General features: G+C 48.9%; 1 long non-coding RNA gene across 1 annotated transcript in view; it reads right to left on the reverse strand.

Annotated features, from left to right (window-relative positions):
- Positions 1-20729, reverse strand: part of LOC140905259 (uncharacterized) — an 83282-nt gene that overhangs the window by 21984 nt on the left and 40569 nt on the right. The window lies entirely within an intron of this gene.

Raw genomic sequence — 20729 nt, forward strand, 5'->3', positions numbered from 1 at the left:
CCACACACCCTGCCTAGCCACCAGCAATCACTGCATCCCTCAGTCTTCCCCCACAGCTTTCCACATGAAGCCCTTGCTGTTGAAGCATCAGCTGCTGTGAGAGTCCAGGGCAGCAGTGCTGTGAAGAGCAGCTCTGGGCTGGGCAGAGCCTGAGTATGGCCACAGTCTTACCCAGGCTGGAGGCAGGGAGCCTCTGGAGAGAAGCTGGGAGCACTTCCTTAGCAGCCTGGCAGGGAACCACTTCCTGCTCCTCTGCTGCTTGGGCCTCCATAACCTCATGGGCCCTGGCATGATCGCTTGCACCATTATAGCTATGCCAGTGAATCACCACAAGCATTTCAGAGATGTTTTAGGATTGAATTTTCCTTTAGAATCATAGAATATCAGGGTTGGAAGGGACCTCAGGAGGTCATCTAGTCCAACCCCCAGCTCAAAGCAAGACCAATCCCCAATTTTTGCCCTGATCCCTAAATGGCCCCCTCAAGGATTGAACTCACAACCTTGGGTTTAGTAGGCTAATGCTCAAACCACTGAGATATCCCTCCCCCTGAGATCTGAATGCTTTTTAAAGCAATGGCAGTCACCATTATAATTCTTCATTACATGGAGTCCATTGCATTAGCGATTCCTGACATGTGGGCAGGCGCACACCTCTGTTTATTACAGCAAAGCAGCACAATGATTCCCATATGGATCCATGTGTAGGTAAGTGCTTTCCAGTAGAATTTATGTTCAGCAGAGAAAATTCTATGTTGATTCAACTTTGCTATGTTAAAATATTGTAACTGTTAATATGTAATGAAGAAAGCACTAGACATATACAAATTTTAGACAACTTAATAGGCCAACACCATTCGGATATCTTTATGTTGTACTGCAGTTCAGTGAAATGTAATAAAACTGCAATCAAAGGAAGATTATAATTCTTTTACTTTTCCTCTGATTTATACCAGTCCTTTGTTTAACAGCTTCCATCACAGCAACTTACTGTTGCTAGATCTGAAAGATGTGGAGAGTAAGCAAGACAGTCGCTGCACCTTTGTCAGAGTTATTAGGATTCCCACCTTCCTTCATTTTATTGACCTCACCCTTGAAACCTCTATAGCTTCCAGTTGAGAAGCTAATGAGATGGGACTCCCCTTCAGAGCTTACTTTACAGTGGCTGGAGGGCTTGGTGTTGCTTGACATGAGTCACCCCATTTTGTATGTAGAAGTGGGATGAAAGACAAGGGTCATGATTCTTTTCAGATTTACATGAGTGTAAATCAGGACTAAAGACAACGGAATTACTCTGGGGGAAAGTCAGTGTAAGATCAGAATCAGACCCTTGGCATACAGGCTGGGTCTCACTCTCACGGCAAAGAGCAGAAATTAGAAATGTAAGTGTAGTGGTTTTTCTTCTTTTAAAGAGATTTGTGTTGATCGTTAAACAATAAATACATCTTTATTCCTTTACATTGTAGCCGATTGCTGCACTAGTAACATTATATGGATACAGAAATTATTTAATGTATTGTGCACAGAAATGCAGGAAATAGTCCCAAAATCGAAAGTTTAAAATCAGTTTCCTCCTAAAAGCACCATTTAAAACACCTGTTTCATGCAGTCTCTTCACTATTTTTTTCTGCACTACCCATTTATTCAGTCATAGTAAGACTTCCTTGAGGAGGTGTCTGTGCCCAAATTTTCAAAACTGACCACTAGTTTTGGGTGCCTGACTTGAGACATCTTGGACCTGATGTTCAGAGGTGCTGAACATTTATTTAAATTAAAAATTATGGGTGCTCAGCACTTCTGAAAATCTAGCCCTAACTCCATCCTAGGTCCCCTTCTATCCATCTACTTTCTGTGCTTTCCACTGAAACCACTCTCAATAATGGGTTCCACTGGTGTCTTCCTGGTCAAATCTCAGAACCTACATGGCATCCTCATCCTCCTTGTTCTCTGAGCTGTTTTTTACATGGCTGATTACACTCCTCTTCTAGAAGTTCAGTCTTTCTTTGGCTTTTGTCCTCTCCTGGTTCTTCCATCTTGTTGGTCATTCCTCCTCTATATCTCAACCATTTAACATATCATTGGCTCATCTCTTTCATTCATCTCACACATCCTGGTGGTGGCCAAATCCTTCTGCTTCTTCCTCCACAGCATCTTTAATATCCAACCATTTCTGCCTATTCAGACAGGAAAAACTCATCATGTCCTCATCATTTCCTGTCCTGAATACTGTAACCTCCTCCTTTCCTGGCTCCGACACCCACATTGCCTTCTTCAGTCCATTCAAAATGCTGATGGTGAAATCATATGCCTTTGCCTATCGAGCTGACAACATTGCCCCATCTTTGATTCCCTGCACCGTCTCTTCCTTTTCTTCTGCATTAAGTTTAAACTTATTGTCCTCACTTTCAACACCCTGCCTAACTCTGCCTTCCCATATTTAGCTGACATTCTCTTTCTGCATTGCCCCATGTCTCTCGTGCTCCATCAACAAAGCCAGCCTAAATATCCCATTCCACCAAGTCTCTCACAAACATGTTTGAGTTTTTTCCCCCTCCACACGCTGTGACACCTAGAATACCTTCCATGAGCCGATCACCAAGGCTCCTCCTTCTCATTCAGTCCCACAAGACCCATTTCTCCCACCACATCTACTGAAAACTAACCAGCTTCCTTTAAGATAGCCATTTATCTCCTCCTCCCTGACAAAAGAAAGAAGAGGTCCATCCCTTTTACTATACTGTGCCTTTTACTTGCCCTTAATGCGTGATCACAATCTTATTGATGTTACCTCCATTTTCTCCTCCCCCAACTGTTTTATTTCCTCCTCATTACATCCAGTGTAATTTGGGTTTGGAAACTCCTTACAGCAGAGATCTTTTCTTCTTTCTGGCTTGGGAGGTGCCAAAAGAAACTGGTAATATATGTGGCAATCCCATAGTCAGGATCCACATGGTCTTCAACAGCTGCAGAGTCCAAGCAGCTACGCAGCTCTACTCTGTGAACGTATAAGGCCCCAGAATTTGGCCCATACATTCTTGAGCCTGATCATACTTTTAGAACGGGAGTTACTCAACGTTTTGTTGTCTTATACCACAGTAAGAACCCATTCTAATAGTAATCTATGTTTGCCCATAGGAAACTTGTGCGCTCCTTTCAGAATATTCATCTCCATGCAAACTAGGATACACTACATCCACATCCTTATTTTATGAATCTCAGATAAAATTTAATGCATCTCAAACTGACCCTTTCTACCCCTTCTCTCTCTCTCCACACACACACACTTCTTTAATCAGGCTCATCATATCCATGTTAAATGAATATTCATAATTTACAGATTACAGCCCAAATCAAATTATTTTTCAGAGCACAGAGACACCATCATTGGTCTGTTATGGAGATAGCTGTACAACACTCATCCATAGGATTTTATGCTGGCTTTAAGCTACTTTGGTGTTCTGCATCTTCCCTTATATGCATATAGTGTGTTTATAAAATACTTTTATCTAAAATTTAAACATATTTATTTGTATTTAAAAAACAATGTTTCTGCAAAATTCTAATAAAATATGTGTTAGAATCAACTTACCTATATCTTAGCTCTAATGAAAATATTTTGAACAGAAAGTGTCTTGGAAAAACTCTGCATGTAATCTGTATAAGAAGATTCTAGGAATGTCACTCTGTTACAGGCAAATTTTTCCAAGGCACTTTCTGTCCTGAGGCACCAAGTTCAGCCATCACTGGGTCCTATAAGAACCAGGTGGAACATTGGAGTCCAAAAGTTCTAGGGCAAATGGAATGAGACATGCCAAACCCGTGGGGGGGAGGGGGGAACGACCCACAGAAATTGGGTGTGGTTTTGGATTAATTGGCTTGTTGGCTAGTTTTTGGCTTGTAGCTTCTTTTTTTTTGATCAGCTCCCAGCAAGTAGGGGCAAGGTGGTGGGGGAAGGAGGAAGAGTTGGGGTGCACAGCAAGCCCACCATAGTCCCAGACTGCACACCGGGAGGAAATTTAGTCACAGAGTGTGGGGGGTTCTTAGGGATTGGCTTGTTTTGGCCTTGTTTTGAAATGGGACTAGCTTGATTTTTGCTTATTGTGAAAGTCAGGGTGCTTATTTACCACATGAAAGTTGGCAGCTGTGGTTGGAATGGGACAGTTGATCATAGACAATGGGAGTGACAGCTGTGTGGGGTAGCTAAGAGGTGGTTGGTGCCTCAAACCAAGGACAGTTCTGTGTATAAACTTTGAACGTGTACAAACAGCAATACTGCTCAGTACAACACAGCACATGGAAACAAGAGTCCCCATTTTTGGCTTATTTTATACATGTGACTTGACCAATTACACATGTGCAACAGCGCGGGCTTTCAGATACTAGCCTAAAATCTCTCTCTCGCCCTCACTGTCTTATGCCTCTTTATTCCATGTGGAATATAGAGCCTTCACCATTGCCTTCCATCTCTGCAAATCTCCTGCTTTTATCTTTGGGTACATCTACACAAACCATGGCAGTGAGCCTCCCAGTCCAGACTGACAGACTTGGGCTCATGCTACTGCACTAAAAATAGCTGTGTATGATTGCTGCTTGCGCTGGAGCTCAGGCTCTGAAGCCTATGGGGGGGCAGGGGGGAGAGAAGAAGGGCAGGAAATGTGAGTGTTGATTTTAAGGGCTTTAGTTTTCTCAGTGCTGATTTTCTACCTTACTAATTATGCATAGGCCTGGAGACCATTTGTTTTGGATTCTATGTCTTTGTGTACGGGATAGCAAGTTGATGTCATCTGCAAAGTCAAGGTCCTCAGAATTCTGTGTGAAAGAATTGCCCGTTGGTTGTTCTGTGGTCTCATTATCCAATCCACCACCAGTAAAAAGATCATGAGTAACATAAGACATCCTTGTCAGATGCCTGTAGTAACCTCAAATGACTTAGTCACTTTGCTCCTATTTTCAAAGAAGCTCCGAATGGTGTTCACAGATTTCTGGGGTGAAACCATAACATAGCAACTTCCATAAACTGTGCTGTCCACTGCATTAAAGGCTCTTTGGAAATCTTAAAAACAAAACAAGAACAAATCCACATACAGCAGTGACTGTCAGTTGATTTGCAGTTCTGTGATGATATATAGGGTTGCTATTTGATCTATACATGATTTGTCCTGTCTCCACTCTGCTTGTTCTTGTCAGAACCTTGAATCTACTGCTTTCTTTATTCTGTCTGGAATGATATATATAATACCTTACTTGGGATAGACAGCAACTGAATGCCCCTCAAGTTCTTACACTGACCAGATGTTTCCTTTCTTTGGCAGATTCACGACATGACTCCTTTTCTACTCATCTGGAATTTGTCTTCTTCCCATATCTTTTGTAAGAGGCCTATCAAACTATCTACTGTGTTCAAGCAGAAAAAATTTAAAATAAAAAAAATGTTAAACGCGTAAAATAAATGGTAATTATATATGGATTTGAGTGATATCATTGTAACCCTTCTGCCAGGCCAAGTTGATAGCAGCAAGGGCTGGGTTCAGTACATAGGGGTTCCCTCTCAGCAACGCAATGCAAAACCGGCTTGAGCCCCCACCCAGTTACCTGGGAAAATCTTACACACCCCCTTGGGTGCCTCAAAGAGGCAATACTTCCCCTCTCGCAAGCACAGAGTCTCGGTGTAGCAGAAAATCTTTAATAACATGAGATAAACATCAGCATTAAATTGGGAAAACACCACAACGAGGGTTCATAAACCAAACCATGAGCAAAGACCCACCCCAGCAAATTGGGCCGTGTCCTCTCCCTTTGGTTCTTGAGTCACGCAACCCAAAAAATCACCCAAAGTCCCACAACCCAAAAATCTCTGTCCCAGAGTTCAAAAGTTTATCTGCAGAGTTTTACCTCCAAGCCTCGGTGGAAGTGTGTGGGGTGTTAAGGGGCACCTTATGCCGTCCAAGGCCGACTGCCCCGCCTCTCCATGGGGTTCTGCTGCAGCCTCCACTGCGAGCTGCTCCGCTCCACCAGCAGCTCAGCAATATATCTTCAGGCCCCCCACTACTTAACACAGCACTCAGTCATTTCAACTCTTAGTAATTTTAGCTCTTTAGTGATTTCAGCTTGTAGTAGGGGGGCCTCAGTGCTGGTGCACCATTGGCCCAAAGCGAATTCAGCTCAGCAGCCTGTAACTAGACTCCTAATAGAATCAAAATTAGCTCTGATATTCCACAGTGGAGAGAGGAGGATATGTGGTGGTACTAATTCGTGTTTCAGGCCCTCAAAAGAGGCCCACACCACCAAGTACAAATGCCTGCCCCAGCCTCTCTCCATTCACTGGGAATTGGAACCCATGTCCCCTGTCTAGCGAGTGCTACTTAGTTGATGGCAAATCCCTCTGTCATAAAACAGTTCCACTGTCCTTGATTCCCATAATCAGGGTAACAACACTTTATTCTTCCTGCCCCAATAACAGAGAAACTGGGGATCCCACAGCAGCCAAAGTGACCATTTGGGCTGCTGTGGGCTCATGCTAGGCGGGGTGGGTGTGCCTATGCAAACAAGATCAGCCCCTGAAGTTCTTTTCTGCAACTTGCCACAATTCACCATAAGATGTCAGGGTAGAGCTCATCCTGACTCTGCTTACATCATCTTGAACCAAATTCATCTCACTCCATTTTCCTCTTTTCAGTGATGCTAAACTTTGTCCTGTTTTATACCATATGTATATAATGTACCACCTATATAATTAGGGCATATTTATCCTTTACATGTCTCATCTATTTTTCCTTTGCTACGACATGCAAACTTTGACATTAGCTTCCTTTGGAATAGCCAGACAAGTAGAATAGGTCTCATCCAAAATCCATTGTAATCAAATTAGACTCCCAGTTGACTTCATTGGACTCCAGATCAGGCCCCAACAGTGCCAACAACACTTTCCTTGCCCTACAGAAGTAGAGTCAGGGATGCCATTCTGCCTGGCCAGGCTAGCATGCAAGTATGGCCTGGGTGCCCCTGGAAGGGTGATGCCCCATGCATTGGAATAGGTCACATAAGCCTAATGCCACCACTGCTGGAGATGGAACAGTAGGGTTAAAGCCAGGGAGATACTCCACCCTTACTGAACATACTGGTTTGAGTTACTGCCTCTTTAAATCTTTTCCCCCCTTTTCTCCAATGTTCTCTCTGGCCCTCAGCTTCATCTTCCAGCCACATCACATCCATCTTTTTTTTTTAAAAAACAAACAAACAAAAAAACCTCAGAGGACTTTATTAACAAGGAGGAAATCATATTTTGTTATCCTTCACAGGTTTTTCTTCCAAACATGATTTGAAAAGCCTTGTCCTTGACAGAGAACAAATGCTTTTCCAATTCTTATAGTGCTTTACTAAATGACAATGCTTATTTGTATGTAAGCACAGTCCTTGCACAAAAAGAGTCAAATTGTGATTTCTTGCAGTATGGAATGAGGCAGAGTACAGGACTAGGACTTTTATGAAGCTTCAGATAGACAATCCATGTCAAGGTCTCACCGCCATAAATTGAAAAGGCTCTGTAGCAGATTGCAGAATCACCCTCCCTGCGCCTCCTGCTGTTCGTCCAGGAATTACCTTGATTCCAGCACTTGAAGCGCCCCCTGCTAGACAGTGTCTCTCCTGCCTCAGGCCCCGTGTTTCTCCCAGACCCTGGTGCCCCTCTACTTTGGGTTTCTGTCCCCAGCAGTACCTTCACACTCCAGGTCTCCCCTCCCAGAGGAACCTCCAACCCCCTAAACCCACCATGCCACAGTGGCTACAACTCCTCCCTTAGCCCTTATATTAGGGCCAATTGTGGGCTGATTGGGTGTGGCCACAGCTGTGGCTGCTTCCTCAATCAGCCTACCTTTTTCCTCAGGAGCAGGGTTAACTGCCCCTCTGCAGGCTCAAAAATGATCTGATAGGCAACGTTTTTGATGTGGCTTGCTCTATGCTGGCCAGTAGTTTTGCTTCAAATGTCACTTCTTGCACCTTTTTAATGCTATTGCTACATATAGCAGATGGGTTTTTTGTATTTCATGTCCTTCATTTGGGAAGATTATTTATTTGGAGTCTGGCCAAATGGTTGGATTTCTGTAGCCTTTTAGTTTAAGACAACTCTTCTCTTTGGTATATGGGTGCAACTTGGAAATATTTGTTTCAGCAAAGCCTCTGGTATTAGTAGTGCATATTTAAAATGAAAAACATGCATAAGGCAATTTGGGTAAGATGTTCAAGACAATGGAATGAAAAAAGCTGCTGTTTTTATAAATGGTTATTTACATAATCTGCCATTTTCTCTTATCTGCAACATTCTGCACAGCAAAATTACAGCTAGCAAATGAAATTTAAATGTCACTTCATGAGCTAATCTTAGCCAAAACATAAGAAGTTTAAATTAGCTCATAGTTATAAAGCAGCTTGCAAGCCACACTTAGAAGCTGAAATAATCTTTTGTTGCATGGAAAGAAAGGTGGTTTATCCCTAATGTTTATGCTCCACTCAGGTGGTCATTTGGCCATCCTCAATATTCTGAAGGTGATAGGAAGGATTCCTGCGTGACACCAGCACATTCCTGCCAACATGACAGACTGAAGACACAGGAGCCCTCATGCTTATTCTGGACTACAGAACACAGCTGCTGTCCCTGCCTAACAGTGTGAGAGTGTTGCTCTGACATAGCCATGTCTGGAGAATCTACCAAAATGGAAACGTTCTAGAATGAAAGAAAATTAAGCATAAAGGGCTTGACCCGTCATGTTTCTGAGCATTCTGGTCCTGATCCAGCAAAGTACTTAAACGTGTGTGTGACACCCTGGCACTCCAATATTAACCACTGTCATATAATTAGGATATGTTTTGTACAAAGTATGCTTTGTGAGGTATCATTCTAAAACTCTTGATCTGATAGACATTAATATCTCATTGGATTGTATGTGCTATCGTCGTATGTAAAGTTATGAAGTTTGGCTATGTGTGTGTTACTGAAACATGTTGTGAGATTGTAAACACCCACAAGCAGCCTTTCATGTACAACAGTAAAAAGGCCAAACAATGCTAATGGCTTATTGAGGAAATGCACGCAAGCACAAGGATTACCCCAGGAACTGTGTACAACAGAAACCTCTCAGAGATAGCATTATACAATGGGAACTGTTTGATTCAGGTCACAGCAAAAGAGATTTCCAGCAAGTGGGAAGAAGACTGAAAAGGGGGACAATGACATCATGATGATACCTCATTCGCCCTACAACACTACACCTGGAAACACCTGAGGAATAAAGACTGAACTGTAGGAAGTGATGGTTCCAGGCTAGAGGATTTTTAGCCCGTGTATGAAAACCTGGGAAAGCCAAGATAGCTTGTGCCTTGAGAATCTGCCAGCCTGTTTGTCACTCAGGGCGAGAATTTGCTAATTCATATCCTACCTATCTACTGCAGTGGTCTCCAAAGTGGCGTATGCGCACCCCAGGGGCGCGCAAGACCATCCCTGGGGGTGCGTGGCAGGAGGAGTGCCGCCGAAGGAGCGCTGCTGGCATGGTGGCAGCAGCGCTCCTGGACCTTTGATTCTCCCGCAGCACGCCGGAGGCAGCTCGGCTCTCCCCCGCTCCATCTTTGATGACACACCAGCGGCCGCTCTTTTTTTTTTTTTCTTTTTGCTTCCCTAGAGCTGGCCCTGGGGGTGTGTGATCCAAAAAGTTTGTGGTTTTGTTTATTTACCAGGTAATCTGCTTTGATCTGTTTGCTATCACTTATAATCACTAAAAATCTATCCCTTTGTAGTTAATAAACTTATGTTATGTTTTAATCCAAACCAGTGAGCGTTTGACTAAGGTGTCTGGGGAAAATCTCAGCTTGGTTACCACAAGAGTGCATAGTCCTCTTCACATTGAGGAAGAGGCAGACCCGTTGTTAAACCCATATACTGGCTAGATTTGACCAGGGCAGGATGGTACCACTCTGGGGTCCTAGGCTGGGAGGCTGCTGGTTAGAGAGCCTGCATGTAACTGCAGCTGGGTATGTCCCTACCTGTGTGAATGCTGCTGAAAATGCAAGCTTTGAGGGCTTTGCAACTTGTCACACCAGCACGGTGTGAGAGGCAGTCCGGGCTGGTGGGTCAGAGGGCTCTGTGGCACCCTAGTTCCAGGTGGCACCCTGGGGGGAAACCCGTCACAATGTGCTTAACTTTAAACATCTGAGTAGTTTCGCTGAAGCTAAAAGGATTACTCTTACGCTTAACTTTAAGCACCTGCTTAAGTGCTTTGCTGGATCAAGGCCAGCGTGCTCCACATGTCTCAGGGCGGAGTCCCATATCTGCCTTCAAGAACTGTTATTAATGATATATAGTTGTATAGCGCCTTTGACCCCAGATTATTTTATAAATAAACTCACCCAAAGTATGAATCATGGTCACTTCATTACCAATGAAACAGCGCACAGCAAGCAACACAATATGGAGTTTACGAAAGGAAGTGAAGAACACTTTTTCCAGTTGAATTTAAACTCTCTTTAGGTACTTATATCATGTCTATTCTACGCCTATGGTAGAAGTCCAAGATGGAACTAGGCCAGAAAAAGGGAATTAACACTGCTGTTCTTTCAGGGCCAGAGACAAAGCCCATTGAAGTCAAGCAATGGTAGCCTATCCATTCACTTCAATGAGGTTTGGATCATGTCCACAAAGAGTGTCAGGAAAGTCTTTAAAGTAGCATGACTTTGGTTTGACATCTGAAAAACAGCACCTCCAACAACACAATGCCTGCTAACACCAAGTTAGGCTGTTAATTTTGTACCAATTCATTGTCACCCTCACTGAGTATAGCTCCTACAGGAAGTGTTCCTTAATGATCTCCCAATACAGTGGTACACATTAAAAAGCCAATACTATTCTTATCAGAGGAAGATGAGCTCATCACAAGATTACAGTGTGGGAAAATAATACCCCATCTTACCACAAGATTAAAACCACAATAAGATAAAGGTTTGCTTTATCATCTATCACTGAATGTTGCTTTGGGAATGCTGTCATTTGCTTTTCTGACAGTCCCCATTAAACTGTGTCAAAGGCTTTGTAAAAAATGATTAATGTGCTCATTTTGTGAAAGATAGTTAGGACAGTATATTTAAAGTGCTCTTTCACAGAACACTAATGATATTAGTCTAAGACCAGGATGTTCCAGTGTTTCCCTAGCATAGACCACATTTTAATAAGGAGTGTCTTTTGGACCATCTCCCCTCTGAGTCACTATGACATAACCTCTATGCTAACTACGCCCATGAATTACGTAGGAAGTTAAATTAGGAAAGTATTTAATGTATATCTAGCTACTTTTAGTATAATTTAGCAACTGGAAACAAAGAAGAAAGCCAGCACCATTTCACCAGACACCTCTCCACGGACCACCAAAGCTCCAGGGTCCACCATTGGTCTAATGATGTTAGTGTTGAAAATTCTGGATCTGTTTTCCAAAACTTTGGGGGCTAGTTGACCAAAGCTCTGTTTCTAAGATGAGAGGAAAAGTTATAATGAGCATTTGGCAAAACTATTTATTACAGAAGCTTTACAGATTGCATGAGCTGTGACAGAGGTCTCAAGCATAAACAGTTAGTAATTCACGGTTTTAGAGTTTCTTGAATTTATATGAATTGACATTGTGTGTTCAGATAAATAAATTTGTTTTGTTGGACTATTTTCTGCACAGTGTATCAATTCCTTGACAAGTTGCTTGATGAAACTACAAAAAGTAGCATTTGTACCACACTTAATTTTGCATAATATGGTAATTACATGTACATAATTTAAAAAATAGACACAAATTGTTGGTGGGTGTCTCCCTTTTATTGATTATGTTTGTATTACAAGCAGCTGCAGTGATTTAAAACTTTTTAAGTTCATTAAATGCTGAAATGTCTGATACTGCTCCAGTTTGTAATTCTGTGGCTGATGGGATGCCAAGGTCTCGTTAACATATGTATTTTTATACCTACAAAATAACTGCCTAGATTAAGAGAACCCAGTAGTAAGGGGTTAACATTTTGTAGCTACAGAGTGGTAAAAACTTTCTCTTTCAAATAATACATTTATTTTAAAGCCCAGTTTTCGTCTTTCGGGGTGAATTTTAGTGCTTTATATAAAGGAGTCAGATTCACAGCTTGGGGAAGTGAAATGTTTTGTGATGTAACTATTCTGTTGATTTCTCCACACTGCCAGTGTGTCTCTATCCACCCTGTTTTGAAGGGAGTAATGCTAAGGACATGACAGTAGGCCAACCCATTCAGTCTCTAGCCTTTCTTTTGGAATTGCCAACAAAGATGCAAAGTAATACCAGATATGTTCACAACTGGACTGACGCAATCAACTAATTTCACTAACAGCCAAGGGATGACAATGGCTCTTGGCCTCTTAAGGGCAGGATTTTAACTAATGACCTGGAATTAAATGTCTCTCTCCCCTGTTTCTGCACCTGTAAGCCCTCCAGTCCAGTTTTTAGACAAATGACAAATTTGTGTACCATTTTCAGATGAGAGCCCAATATGGTACAGAAGGTCATGTTGGATTGTATCTGTTGCTGTTAATTGAATTCAAGCATATTAAAGAAAGCTTTCAGAGTAACAGCCGTGTTAGTCTGTATTCGCAAAAAGAAAAGGAGTACTTGTGGCACCTTAGAGACTAACCAATTTATTTGAGCATAAGCTTTCGTGAGCTACATGAAATGAGCTGTAGCTCACAAAAGCTTATGCTCAAATAAATTGGTTAGTCTCTAAGGTGCCACAAGTACTCCTTTTCTTTTTGCATATTAAAGAAGTTCCCCAAAAAATCTCCTTGTTATTTAAAATGCTATCTTCCATTGCCATTTTGGACACAGTATAAAACAAGTTAAGAAAATATTCAAAGGCTTACCACAGACATTTTTTAAGCACAACAATTCCTTTTCATAGAATCATAGATGTGACAGGGTCAGGCCAGATGGCTATAGGAGAGTAATTTTTTGAAGCAAAAGATGTTTTTATTTGCATAACACACTTACAAAGTAAAAACAGCAGCATATGCAATGTGTAACACAGCAACCAATCACAATTGTTTTCTCATTAGCTTCAGGGTAGGGAAGTGTTCAAGCTTGCCTGGGCCCAGAGCGGGGGGCTTCCTCGACTCTCGTGGTCTTCCACCCCCTCAAGTTACCTGGCGCCACACCCGAGTGTCACCAACAATTCCCTCCTCTGAAAGCACCCAACAAGAGGGGCAGGCTGTGGGGTGGACAGTCTGGGGGCGGGAGGCACATGCACCCACGTGTGAAAGGACCCTTCTAAGGTGGTGGTGTCCGCAGCAGCAATGGCTGCGGCTGGGGTCCCTTACTCTCTCCCCCAATCAAAGGGTCAGACAAAGGGACCCAGACGAGGACACCAAGCAGAGAACCTCAGACAGCGCCCACCGCTCCTTAAAAGCATCAAGGGAGTCGGAGGACGCCGCTCAGAGGAACTCCGCCCGGATACGTGAATGTACTGAGGATCGGAAAACGGCCTCACAGTCACAGGAAACTCCATTGGCCAACCTCCTCTCTCTGGTTTTATAGATGGCCATTTTAGCCAGGACCAGGAGGAGGTTAACTAGGAGATCCCACGACTTTGTGAGGCCACGGATGGGGAATGCATAAATAAAAAGGTGAGCGGAAAAATGCAACCAAAAACATAATAGGAGATTTGTGAGGAGCTGGAACAGGGGCTGCAGCCTGGCACACTCCAAATATACGTGCACCAGGGTTTCCCTCACACCACAAAAGGGACAGGTATCTGGGATGGGGGTGAACCGCACCAAGTACATGCCCGTGCTCACAGCTCCGTGAAGGAGCCGCCAACTGATGTCCCCGACGGGCCTCGGAACCAAGGTGGAATATAGGCTGGCCCACCGGGGCTGCTCACCCTCCAAAGGTGGCAGAAGGTCTCGCCACTTTGTGTCGGGGCAGGACACTATGGTGAGGGCGTGAAGGGTGTGGAGCACAAGCGTGTATAGATGTTTGCTTGGTGTGGTTTGGAAGTGTACTGGCTGCAGTTCATGCAGCCGGCTCGCAGTGAAGGGGTGAGGGGGTCGATTGGGTCTGCGGGGCAGGGGTCCAATTAAAAAGGTCCGGCGGGCCTGGGGTAGAGGGTGGGCGGGGCGTGCCCTCGAGCAGGACCCGGTCAAGGTAAGCTCGAGCAGCGGGCGGCAAAGCGGCCTTCGCCTCCTGAAGTATGAGCCGGGGGGTGCGAGGTCTGGAGAGCCCCATGCACCAGGCGAGTGTCAGGGGATCCAGCCAGTCTCCCTGGTTGTAGTCCAGGAGGTCTCCAACTCTCGTGACTTCTGCCAGGATCAAGCTCTGGTGCACCGAGCGGGACTCCGCCACCTGCACACAGAGCTGGGGTTGTGTAGCAGGGGCTCCGCAAGGAGATCTACCCCCTCGGTGGCCGCCACGGACCTGGTCATTAAAAACAGTTTCCAAGTCCGGAGGAGGTCCTGGTAGAAGACCGGCAGCCCCGAGAGGTCTCACGGAAGACCTCCCAGATGGAGATAAAAGAGCTGCCGGTCATATTGGAGCCCTCGGATGCGGCGCAGGATGGCGTGCGCCAGTGTGCTCCACGCCAAACTGCCTGCACCATGGAGGAGCCTCTGTAGGGCCTGGATGTGGAAGACATGGACCTGAGTGTACAGACACTTCAGGCCCTGTCCTCCTTCCTTCAGGGGTAGATGAAGAACCCCTACAGGAGTCCAGTGTGTTCCCCACCAAAAGAACCCCAGAATCGATGTCCGGAGGTTTGTCAGGAAACCCGGGGCCGGGACCAGGGTGTTGAGCCAGTACCAGAGCATGGACAGGACTAGTTGATTAAGCACCAGCACTCTCCCTTGCAGGGAGAGACATTGGAGCAGTCCCGTCCATTTCCAGAGCCGCTCTATCACCCCACCCTCTAAATTTTCCCAGTTCTCCGGCGGAGAGGGATGCGTGGCAGAAAGGTAAACGCCGAGGTAGAGCAGCGGACCCACGTTCCACCAGATGGTCTGAAGCGCGGGTGGGAGGGAGCTTGCCTGCTGCCAGTCTCCTACCGCCAAGCCAGAGCTCTTGACCCAGTTGACCCGGGCAGAGGAGGCTGCCGAATAGATGGTCTGGCAAGCCTCCACCCAGGCCAAGTCGCCGGGGTCCTGGATCACAGGGAGCACGTCATCAGCGTACGCCAACAGGACAGCCGCAGCTCTGACTCCCACAGCACCAACCCTGTCAACCTCCTGCGGAGGAGACAGAGGAAGAGCTTGATCGCCAGAGCATACAGCTGGCCCCAGAGGGGGCACCCCGCCGTACTCCTTGCCTGAAGCTGACTGGTTCGGTCAGGGTCCAGTTGAGCTTAACCAGACACTCTGCGGAAGCATACAGCACCCGGAGAAAACCCACAAACTGCAGTACGAAGCCAAATGCCTGCAGAGTGCTCAGGAGGCACCCGTGGTCCACGCTATCGAACGCCTTCTCGTGATCTAGGGACAGGAGAGCGAACGACAGACCATCTCTACGCCCGAGTTCCAAAAGGTCCCGAACCAGAAATAGGTTATCAAAGATACTGAGGTCCAGGATGGTGTAGGTCTGGTCTGGGTGGATCACGTCCACCAGCACAGACCCTAGCAGCAGCGACATTGCTTTCACTACGATTTTGTAGTCTGTGCTGAGGAGCGAGACGGGACGCCAATTTCATAAATCGCGGAGGTCCCCCTTCTTCGGCAATAAGGTGAGCACAGCTCGCCTGCATGAAAGAGGGAGGACCCCACTCTGCAGAGACTCGGCCCAGACGGTGACTAGGTCTGGGCCGAGGATGTCCCAAAACACACAGTAGAACTCCACGGTCAGCCCGTCCATGCCTGGAGACTTATTAGTGGGCATACGATGGAGGGCTTCCGAAAACTCGGCCAGAGTGAGAGGAAAGTCTAGCTGGTCTTGGTTGCTCGCGCTGACCAAAGGGAGCTCCTCCCAAAGCACTCTGCAAGCGCTAGGGTCGGTCGGATCCAGGGAGAAAAGACTTACGTAGAAGGCTCGGGCCCTCCCGCACATCTCTGCTGGTTCCGTGAGGGGGGTGCCGTCTTCTGCCAGGAGGCAAGTGATGTGTTTCTTGACCCCCTTCGTTTTCTCCAGGGCATAGAAGAAGTGGGAGCCCTGATCCATCTCCCGAAGGAGGCGGATGCGGGATCGAACAAAGGGTCCCCGGGCCCGATGGTCCTCGAGGGCCCGGAGCTCCTCCCGCTTCTCCCGGCATGCTCTGCAGAGGAACAGGTCTTCGGGGCTGGCGGCCAGATGCCTCTCCAGCTCTAAGACCTCCCATTCCAACTGCTCTATCACCGCATTTCTCCGTTGGCTGGTGCCCCAGGTGTAGTCGTGGCAGAAAAGCCGGGTGCGCACCTTCCCCAGGTCCCACCATCGCCATGCTGAGGGAAAGGCAAGCCACTGCCCTTGCCAGGCCAGCCAGAATTCCTGGAAGGATGTCACGAAGCTTTCATCCTCCAACAGGCTGTTGTAAAAATGCCAGTAGGCCGGCCCCGGCCTCTCCGCACAGAGGGAGGCTGTCACGGTGGCTAGGTGATGGTCAGAAAATGGGGCCAGCTGAATGCTGGAGGAGTGGGCTCATGAGAGATGGAAGCGTGATAAATAAATGCGGTCCAACCAGGAGTGGCTCGACCAATGGGCTTCCGCCCAGACAAAGGTGAACGTGGAAGTGTTATCCGGGTGGTGGTCACACCAGATGTCCACTAAGGAGTGATGTTCAACTATGTCCCGGAGGGTGTCTGCGGTGGCCGGACACTGCTTGGTCCCCGAGCGGTCTCACTCCTCGAGGGTGGTATTAAAAACCCCCCCAAGACCAGGCACTCGTGAGAATCTAAGGTGCCGAGGAAGGCGGACGCCTGCTGATAGAATTGCAGCCGCTCTGGGCCCGATGTCAGGGCATAGACGTTAATGAGGTTAACCACGACCTGGAGATGCAGCAGGACCTGGAGATGCAGCAGGAGACCCTGCATGGCCTCGGCGACCCCTAGCACCTTGGGCTCTAGGTAGGGGGAGAACAGGGTCGCCACTCCAGCCTGCCGAATCATGGAATGGCTAAAGTAGACCCTGTCCCCCCACTCCAGCCGCCAACTATCTTCGGCGGTCGGATCCGTATGGGTCTCCTGCAGGAAAATCACACAGTATCCTCCCTCCCGAAGGAAGGAGAGCACCTGGGACCTGCGGAGAGCCATCCTACAGCCCTGGGTGTTCAACGTTGCAATGGTGAGAGGTGTCATGGGGAGGGCCGGAGGGGATCCTCAATGGCAGGGACGCTCATATCCCCCAGCGGGCCATGCAACAGTCCTTGACCCATCCCGTAGGTGAGTAATTGGTCACGGAAGACGCGGACCCGCCAGGAGGCCGCGGCATCCTGCTTCCCCATCTCTTTACCTTCCCCCATGAGGGCCCTTGTGGCCCAGAGGATTTGAAAAAAATCCCCCCATCTCTGGAGAGCAAGCTGTACCTTGTTGCGGGAGCCACGGACATCCTCTAAAAACTTCCGCAGCTCTCCTTGCAGCTCCTGGGGGGGTAGGGTTACGGTTTCCCGGTTGTTCTCCGGCGGGGCCCTTGGTGCAGCCCCGTGGCCCACTAAAACGGGCAAGCAGGGTGCAGACCCCCGACAGGGTGCCTGATGGGCTGGAGCTTCTAGGCCTGCCTCAAGCCCTGGGGCGATAGGGGGTGGTGAAGGGAAAATAACAGCCCCTAATGGGTCGGAGCAGGAAAACACAAAGGCTGCTCCCTGGGGGTCATCGGTTGGAAAAGGTAAGGAGACAGCCCCGGTGGCGGCGATAACATCGCAGGAGGTAGACTGGATAGGGGTAGGGGCAGGGGCAGGGGCAGGGGCAGAGGCGAGGTTCTGGGTTTCAGGAGGCAAGCAGCTGGATGGTGGCACCTCCCAATCAGGCTTGAGGGTTAAGGGGGTGGGGAGGGAGCTCTCAGTGATACCGGGCGTGGGCTCTATGGTGGATTTAGCGGCCACAGCATCAGGAGGTGGATTATCTTCTGTTGGGCCACCGCCCGGGAAGGAAATCGATTGCTCCGCACCAACGAGGGGTGCCCCTGGCGGCTCGTGTCCCGGCCGCGTGGCGCCGGCTGTCACCTGAGCAGGCTCAGTGGTCGTCAGCAGGGTGCCATCAGCAGCCGGGTTGATGGAGGAGTCCAGGGGCTCCCCGGAGGTGGGAGCAGAAGCAGCAGTTAGCGGGAGGGAGCATGGGGAAAAGAGGGGTGGAGTGAGGTCACCCAAATCGAGGTTTGATGGCAAAAGGTCGTCCTCCCCCTGGGCGACCGGGGTCAGATCTAGGGCCTCAATCTCCTCGAACATGGAGGAGAGGACACTTTCTGTCGCCCCGGGGTTCTCCCCGCTGGCACCCACCACAACGGTTGCCTTGGGGTTCACGGGGGCTTCGGGTAGTGTCAGGACAGAAGGGGCTTCCTCAAGGGTCTCGGAGGGGAGGGTCTCCCGTGGAGGGGAGACACTACCTTCCGGTGCTACCACGTCTTTCCCAGCTGACACCGGTGAATGGGATGCACTCATGGACAAAACGGAAGGTTTGGCATCGGTGCCCCCCTTCCTGGTCTTCCAGGAGACCTCCGCCTCAGGTAGATGAGCTCGAGCCTTCCGCTTGCCTCGCTTCCCCTGGACTAGGGCCCAGCCCTCCATGGCATCATCTGGGGGCTGGTTAACAGGGGTCGTATCAGGGGGTAAAGGCGATGGCTCAGGGACTTGTGGGGGGATGGTGGGGTGGCATAAGGGAGGGAGGATTCTCCCTGGGGCAGGCTTTCTCCCATGCTTGGTAGTATCTCTGCCACACCCTCCTCCATAGGCCCCGCCAGATTGTCAGCAGTGAGGGCGGGGCTCTCCCGCTCGTCTAGGCATTGTAGGGGAGGTGCCCTTTGGGCCTGAGCGGGAGAAGTGGTGGTCCAAAGAGGAGGGGGCGCGGGTTCAGGTATCGGGCGGCCAGGGGCGTCGGCAATGATGGGGCTGATGTCCTGATCCCAGGTGTCCCTCCTTGCCAGGCTAAGGGGCAGTCCCTCCGGACATGCCCTGACACCCAGCAGAGGTAGCACCGGGCTTCCCCAGTGGAGAAATACACCTGGTAATGGGCCCCCTTGTGGGGGACTAGGAAGGACCCCTCGAGCGCCTCTCCGTCACACGCCGCCGACGGCAGTAGAAGCTGCACTTGCCGGCGGAAGGAAAAGATGAGACGGAGGGTGGGGTCCTTGCAGCCCAACGGAGGGTGGGGTCCTTGCAGCTGATGACAGAAACAGGTTTCCCCAGGGTGGAAAGGGCGGGTAACAGGGCAGCATTGGGAAGAAAAGGAGGGACAGAGGTCAGGAGCAGGCGGACACCCAGGTCCTCCAGCGGCTCTAGGGGGACAACCCCCCCCACCGCCAGGTCCCTCTCCACTGCCTCCTGGGCAGCAGCCTCTGATGCTAAGAAGAAGATGACCTTCCCATACATTTTGGAGGCCACCACAATGGCTGAGGGCCCCACCACCCTTGCCAATGCCCACACGTAGGTCTCCACATGGGGCGAGGCGGGCACCAGGAGGCATCGGACACCATGCTTCCTTGTCATGGTGGGGAAGGGGCCCCGGCCGCTGTTAATGGTGGCGGAGGCGGTGGGCGGGAGAGATGATGAGGTGGCAGGCGGGGGGACTGCCGCCGCCCGGGCATATGTCCTGGGAGGTGAGGGAGGGACATCCGCAGAGCCGGTGGAGAGGTCAGTGGGGAGGGACGCTGTAGTCGGTGACGGGGCTGTAGCAGTGGGGGTGGCCCCTGCCACAAAGGGCCTGGTGGTTTTAGCGGGGCCCTTCCCCTTCTTCTTGTGCTGGCCTTTCCCTCCGGCTGGGGGGGCTCCCCTAGAATCTGGGGAGGCGGTGGGCATGGCAGTGGCGGTGGTCTCCATTGCCGATGCCCCAGCGGGGGCGGTGGAAGGTGGTTAACAGGAGTTGGGGTCAGGTAAAAAGGGACAGGCTGTGGGATGGGCAGTTTAGGGGGGCGGGCACATGAACCACCGTACGCTTGTCCAGAGAGTCCTGTTTGGTTGGCTGGTGCTTCTGGCCCACACGGTGGAATCAGGGCGAGCAGCTGAGTCCAGAGGCAGATGTTAAACAGCCAGCAATGACGATGGAGGGGGCAGTGATGAGGATAGTAGTGTTGGGGTTGGGAGGACACAGATGGATCGGGGGGCAGCTCCGTGTCACACCCCCTACAAACACAGTCATGACACAGTCAAGGCCTCCCCCCACACGAGAGCACAGTTAGAAAGTTACTCAGTCTTGGGCCCCCTCCACAGCAATTTGTAGATTCCCCGGGCGGTGTTCCTCCAGTAGACGGCTGTTTCTCTGTCTGTTCCGGGCTTTCTTTTTCGTATTCCAGGGATGCTGGAGCGGATGATGAGAAATTCTCTCAGCCGGAGACGGGTCCGCAGACAAACAGCAAGCGGCTGGGTCTGGGGATTGGGTCCTTCCACTCCCCCCATCCGGGGAAGCGAGCTGGCAGGTCCCCCCTCTCTCGGGAGAGGGGGGGTTCAGCTGGAGTGGCAGCAGCATCTGAGGGCAGACGGGGGGGTGGGAGGGCCTAACAGCCGGCCGGCAGCTGGCCAGCACTCTAGCAACAGTGGAGAAAGAAAAAAAAACAACAAAAAGAAAAGAAAGGGGGGAGAGCATCTGGCCC

This window comes from Lepidochelys kempii, chromosome 1 (genome assembly GCF_965140285.1).
Source record: "Lepidochelys kempii isolate rLepKem1 chromosome 1, rLepKem1.hap1, whole genome shotgun sequence".
Classification (NCBI taxonomy): domain Eukaryota; kingdom Metazoa; phylum Chordata; order Testudines; family Cheloniidae; genus Lepidochelys; species Lepidochelys kempii.